This window comes from Scomber scombrus, chromosome 23 (genome assembly GCF_963691925.1).
Source record: "Scomber scombrus chromosome 23, fScoSco1.1, whole genome shotgun sequence".
Lineage (NCBI taxonomy): Eukaryota > Metazoa > Chordata > Actinopteri > Scombriformes > Scombridae > Scomber > Scomber scombrus.
The window spans coordinates 14840114-14847562 of NC_084992.1; positions in this window are offsets into that span (position 1 = coordinate 14840114).

Genomic DNA, 7449 nt, shown 5'->3' on the forward strand with positions numbered 1-7449 from the left:
GGCAGAAATGGTGTCCACTCTTTTTTCATCCATAGTTTTTGTGTCGAATGTGGACTCTTTGTTTTTGAGGTGAAAGAGCTTCGCTTTGGTCGTGAGCGCTGACTTGTGGACGGCTGGTACTAGTTGCTGCTCATTCAACTCCCAAGTTTCGCAGCGTGTGTGAGAGACAGCGCTGGAGAGAGGCTCGTGCACCCGGTTCTTGGCGGGAGCGAGCGTAAGTGGGTGAGCTTGTGTGTGTGTGGTCTGTCATAGGCTACTTTTGGGGACAAATTTACGACTAGGTAATTGGGTATAGCTTGTCCAATTGGGGACAAAAGCTGTGTCCCCAATTTGGAAAAGGCTGGTTTTGAGGTCAGTGGTTAATGTTAGGGTAAGGTTAAGGTTAGAGTAAGTCTTCAGGAAATGAATGTAAGTGTAATGTCCCCAAAAGTGATTATGGTCTGATAAGTGTGTGTATGTGTGTGGTCTCTATTTCTCTGTGTTGAACACTTTGATTGCTCATGTTTGGTGATATGATTGATAAATATTTAAAACTGTGCCTCTGTTACTTTGTACTTATCAGGGGTTCAATTTAAAGGAACATTTCACCAATTTTACTAATAAAAATGAGTTAACTAGACATGGGGAGCATTAATCATCCTGTAAATATAGTTTTATCTATTGTGGTTTGTGGAGCTTTGTCATGTCTGAAGTCGGCTACAACAAACACCAAGCACATCATACTCACCTGACTTACAGTCAAAAGAAGTAGTTAAATTATGTTTCGTGAGGGTTGTCACTCATCAATGCTGGGAAATATGACAGTGGCATATCCCAGCAAGCTGATTGTCAACCTGTGATGACTCGCATCAAGACGGCACTTAAAAAACAATGACAAAATGTACAAGGCAGAAAGGAACACTAGAAAAAAGACTTAATCATTGCATTGTGTTAAGTGTGGGATCCAGCATTTTTGGACTAAAAGTCAGGATACTTTTTCCATGGCTGATCCAAATTGGACCATTCCAAATAAAAATCTTACCAGATGGTATATGACATAAAATGTGGCATTTCAATCAACTGACATAACCATCATTTATGATCTCTGTTACAGTGTGGCTTGTTTAGCATGCCATAGGCTATAATAGAGTTTTAAGAAGTGGGCTCAGGGACCACCAGGGGTCTTTGTGTTTGCAGCATAAATCTTCTCCAAGCTCGCCACAAACAGTTTAGACTGTTACATAAGTCTACACAGTCATAACTCTTTGGGGTGCCGTGTGATAAAATGTTAGTCTGCAGACAAACACACACATACAGTACCTGCAGTATAAACACTATATCAGCTGTTGGACAGAACAGTATGTCTGCGAACAGAACTGCAAGTAATCAAGTGGAGATTTTCGACACACATTGTGGTTGCACAATAAAAGTAGCTCCACTACCTCACAACAATAAAGACAAACCCGGAATAAACCAGACTGCTTCTTAGCAAGTCAAAACAACTGTCAGCCAGTCAGCCATTTTGAAGATAAGAAAGATTTTGAACAACAGAGCACATCTGTGTTGTGGCAGCAAAGAGAGTCTGCAAAAGCATTATTTAAATGTCTCCCAAAAATACCATAAAGGATAGTTTTCTGTCTCACTATAAAACACACAGGTCACTTAAACACATTAGACAGCTTCAGAGGACATTTGCTCAGCTGGTATAATAGAAAATTGCTGACACTTCACAAAAACAGGAGCTTTACCTTTAAATGGTTTTGATGAGTGTGCGTGCAAGTAGCTTCTTTGAACCATGGTGTAAGACATATTTTTAGATGCACTTACTTCTGGAATATGCATGCATGATATGTACTGTAGCTGAAAAAATTAAAGTATGTGCGTATGTGTTCCACATGCCTGATATGGATTTTAGCAGATTTAAACTTTAATGTTGCCTAATTATGCAGTGACTCATGAGGATTGGTCAGGTTGGCCAAGCTGACACAGACTCCAGACTGCCCAAAACAAGTTAATCATGGTTGTGTTAGAGTTATGTCCTTATATACATCTTAATTCGGTTTATTTTCAACAACTTAACTGGCTTCCAGTTGAGAAAAAGAGTCATATAAATCAAGCTTACCCATAAAATTCTTCATAATGAGCTCCCCAAATATTTGTCCAGCCACTTTAATTTAACTCCCCCCTCCCCTCCCCTTCCTCAGAGGATCACAAAGGAAATATGGCTGTGGGCTTTACTACGCAATTTAATCCTCGACAGTTTGTAAGTGTAAGCAATAACTGTCATCAGGTGAAGCAGTATTACATCTATCTATCTATCTATCTATCTATCTATCTATCTATCTATCTATCTATCTATCTATCTATCTATCTATCTATCATGTCCTAAAAGCGTCTTTCTAAAAGTCTTTTTAATATTAGATTAGCACCAAATTTTACATTCCAACCAACCACTGATATTAACTTCCTTTTGCCCCTAAAATAGTATTCTAGTAGCAGCAGATTGGAGTACAGCGATACAGTAGCATCATCTTTTGCATGCAATTATTATAGTTGGTCTCTTTTACAAGGAAGGGGGGAGTATGAGCTGTATTAAAGGACTATTTTGACATTTTGGGGAAATATTTTATTTGCTTTCTGGTGGAGATTCAGATGAGAAGATTTATACCACTCTCAAAAATATGAGCAGTATAGATGTTCTTACCTAACTCTCTTCCAGAAACCAAACAAGCTTATTTCCCAACACATTAAATGTTTTTCTAACTCTAAAATGACTTTATTTTGTATGTTGTATTTTATTATATCACTTTGACTTTACATTTACTCATTGTCTGAAATTCTCCATCTACATAAAGCTGCATCCCAAACCCACAGAAATACAGTAAGTGTGCTGACAAGACAAATGCATCCCAATAGACAACTGTCAATTTCCAAAGATATGTCCGTGAAGGCCAATGTCTAAAACTGTCACCGCAAACAATGTCTGATGCTGTTTTAAAGGCGGCTATAAATAACAGAACACCTGGACAGAAAGATGAAGCCAAACTCTACTGTGACAGACTGGCACAGGTAGATGGATGGCAATGTGAGGGCATTAATGAGAACGCAGGTCCGCCAACACATGGGGATGAGAGCTCTGCAGATGGCTTGATGTCATCATTATATGGCAGTGTGTGCATGTGTGACTTTATGAAAAAAAATGGAAACTGACATTGGAGAGTGATTGGCCCTCATTCTTCTTGCTTATCATTCAAAAAGTTGGGGGGGGGGGGGATTTATATTATTCAAAACAGAAATTTATCCATTTAGATCAGCTGAGAACTTTGATTTTAAGCATCATATATATCATTATAATATGTGGTTGAAGTCCAGACAAGTATTTTCAGCATGATTCTGATCTAATGATATCATCCAGCAGCAGAGCCCTCCTCTCCTCACACTGCCCCCCCCTTGAGATCATCAAATGAGCATCTATTTTGGTCCTGCTCTCTGATGGTGCCCAAAGTTTAATCACGATATATTTTGGTTTGCACAAGGTCTCTGTGCTGTGTTTAATGAGACTGCGCTGATATTAGAATTCCATCACTTTGATTCATCTAAACATACAGTTAAAATGAGTAATATCTTCATCAGGCACATTCCGGTAAGGAGGAAAAGTACTACAAGTGAAAATACCGAAGTCAAGGTTGAGGTTTTTTTGGCACTACGAGGAGGAAAATGTAACTGATTTTGCAGTCTCGGGTGATTTGACGGAATGAGATGTGGAGTTGCAATCTCTAGTCAATGACAGCTACCATTACTTAAGCTGGCAGTTAACAACCAGCTCTTCTGCCATTTGGACATCTTAAATAGTTTGAATGAAGTAAGACAGAGAGGTAAAGTATTAATCTTATTCAGGCTCAGTATTGAGTGTCACTCAGGGAATCTCAGAACCCTTTAATGCTCTGTTATCAAAGAGAGGTAAGAAAGGCTCCTTATCTGTCTGCTTTTGTCTCATGAGACTGTCAAACATGCTTGAACTTGAAGGACACATTATGACCAAGTGGGGTGGAGAAAAAAAAGAAGTTCAATATCTAAACTAAAACTACTAATTTGATCATTCACAACAAAGACATGACCTTAGAACAAGGCCCTTTTCACAGAGGAAAGGTCTTTGGCATTGCTTTGACCATGAGAATGAAAACTTGAGGTCAGAGTTCACCAAAGGCCGTGACGATTGTGGTCTTTGCCCCTAAAATCACAGACTAAAGAATAACTTTAGAAGAATCTGCATTTACCATCAATTTCAGTTATTTCCATGCGTTCCACTCTCAGTTATTTAAATCAGATTCATAACGTGGGCAGAAAAGTTTTCTCTATTTCTGATTCAGTTTCCCTAAAATGCCTCTTTAGCATTATCAGCATGAAAACCAAGTGGCATCGCAAAATGCTAATTTGCAGACGGTCACATGCTTTGGCCCCAGTCAGGATATGAATAAGCCATTTTCTTGTGGAAAACAATGTGCGAATGTAATATTCTGCAAGTATGAAAAAAAAAAACTGAGATGTATATTTATAATGTCAAAGTATCCCTGCTATGCGAAGGACTATTGTCATTTTCAGCTTAGCAAGCATGTATTTGCCTTATTATATAACTGTGTTAAAGTAAGCCCTGATCTCAGCCTAACTTGCATACTGATGTGGCTTTGCTTCAGTTTCAAATACTTAAAGAGTCCACATAAAGTTACCAAACTGCATTTATTCACCAATTATCTCTGATGACAGCTGCTTGACAGTCGCAATGATCATCAGGAACCCTGGATGCTAATTACTGCTTTAATCTATATGTCAGGCCTCGGAGGTTCATGGGTGATTAGCACACTGCAGGTAAAAATACTTCGGTTCCCCTGGACAGCCAAAGCCAGCTAATTACAATCAGCACAGTCACTTTCTAGGAAGTATCAATCTTCATTCCAGTGGCAAGTTTCCACAACAAAGCCAGATGCTTCCTCCAGACGCCACAAGCAGCGATTGGAAAATGTAAACAGCACATCACTTGTCTGATACTGGTTGTCTAAGGAAGCGTGCTCAGATACGCTCCACAGAGCGAACTAAGTGGAAACTGGGTGGAACCGAGTATAAGAGACGTCATGGAAGGATCATCAGTGTATCTGAAAATAGTCTGTTTATCAGCAAGTGAAGCTTCGGCTGTTTGAATATGATGTTCACATCTCTGATTTATTATTTCTGAGATGTTTAATCTGACCCTCAAACCTGTGAATGAGTCTAAGAATAGATCTAAATGACTTAATTTGTTTTATCTTAATTTATTATCGATTTCTGCCCAAGGTGTCCCTGTGATCTTAAAGCAGAGATACTATCAGTTTATTTGCCTTGATGAGCCTTTCCCCCACACGGCACAAACATCCTCAAACTGTCATTGCTTTTTCACTGACAAACCTCACACGAACTTTCTAACAGATGGAAGAGCTAAAAGAACATTGGTGATTATTTGAAGATCACTCTTGCCTCGAGGGAATCAGCGAGGCTGCCACTAATCAAGGCGTAACTACTCTCTACATAATTCAAAAGTCTTATTATAATTTGTCATATCCAAGATGGCTGGGCAATATATCTTTTCCTGAGTGAAATATGTGTTTTATTAATATGCCATTAATGAAAAATTGGAGCTATTGAAGCTGTGATGTCTGCTCATTCTGCCACTACGACGATCAGATTACTGATACTCATTTCTGAAACGTGCAAAATTGCAGGAATATTTTTCAGCATGACCTTCAAAATATCAAAATGGTCTGTTGGAGCCATGCTGATAATGATGATCTGATATCATTGTGACATCACTTTCAAAGGGCAGTATTTCCCTTATTTAATAAAGCAAAGAAACCCAAGTATACCATGGATCTTTTATAAAGTAAAACAAACACACAATGTGGTATATTTACTCCTACTGTGTATAAATTGAGGTATTTGTACCTCAATTTATGCTACTTGTCCTCCACTGCATTTCAGTGGCTAATTATAGTTACTTTCAGATTATTTTGCATTAAAACATATGGTAGGTTTATAAAAGACAACACATGTTAAAGACTAAACCAGTGATTTTGGCTCATGATGTCTAATTGGGGCCACTTGTCACATTTCAGCTGTCTTTTGCAGTTCTCCCTGTAAATCTCCTAATTGGCTTCATTTAGAAACCGTTTAATATGACCTTATTGAACCTCAATCAAAAATGCAATGATTAAATGATTAAATGTCCAAAAGCTAAATCTAACTTCTTAGCAGAATTCAGGGGGACAAGGAGAAACACTATATAATATTAAGCACTCCAGTACACCACCACCAGCCACTACGACCTCAACAACACAATAAAATAGAATAGAAAGTAGAAAGGGATGTGAGCCGAATAAACAAGTGAAATGTGAGTACTCTGTCCTCCTTGACTAGGAAATTTGAAATGTGCCACCTTTCCATATTTTTGGAACATGCTGACTGGATATATGGGTTTAGCACTCCACTGAGAATCCCTATTGTTGAAGCTCAACCTCCTCCTCCAATAAAGTTCTGGCAATGTCAACAAAAACTGAAAATGTAGAAGCTTCGTAAAAGTAGTATTTATGGCAGAGCTGCTGTGTTGGATTGTATTAGGTTGCACTGGAGTTCCTAATAAGGTGACCAGTGAGTACTTTTAGTTTTTGTACATTTTGCTGAAAATACTTCTGTACCTCTACTTAAGTAATGCAGATTTCATTCAATTTAAATACATTTTAAATGTAAATAAATTGTGTTCCTTACAGGAGCTAATCAGGAACTTACCCTGAGGTTTGCCATCAGGTTTGAAACCACTGACTGAAAAAAAAGTCCTGCTTTGGAGATAGTGCTTCTTAAAAGTTCAATCATAATCAATCATATAGGAAAACCTAATTGATCTAACACAGACCTGTGGCTGCTTCAACTTGTGTTCATTTAATATGTAAAATAAATCAGTGCTGCTTGCAACTAGTATTGATGTTAGCATGAAGAGTGGATGCACCTGTTGTTTATTAATTAAAATGAGTCTTTAACGCTTCCAGGCTTGTTTAAAAAAGAAATGAGTGAAAACAGTGAACACAAAGCTCCATCCCCAAAGTATTTTCTAACACTCCCCACCTACCCTAAATGGAATCAGCTGATCTAGTGTTAGGCTTGAATGGTCTGTTGCTGTTTACACAACCACTAAATCAGATACATTCACCCAGAAAAGTGATTCTAATCCATCTCCAGAGTACTCAGCAGTCAAATCATACTTGCTGTCTGTAATGCACTCTCTCCCCAATAGTGATGTCAAGCTGGGAGTGAAACTTTAGTTCAGCTGTCGGCTGTGGATGAGACAGAATGGAAGGAGGTGGAGGAGCAAGAAAATACACTCCTCTCATTATCCTTTCTTCTCATGGTGGATGTGCTGCCCTGTGAGTCAGCTGTCAATCACAGGCC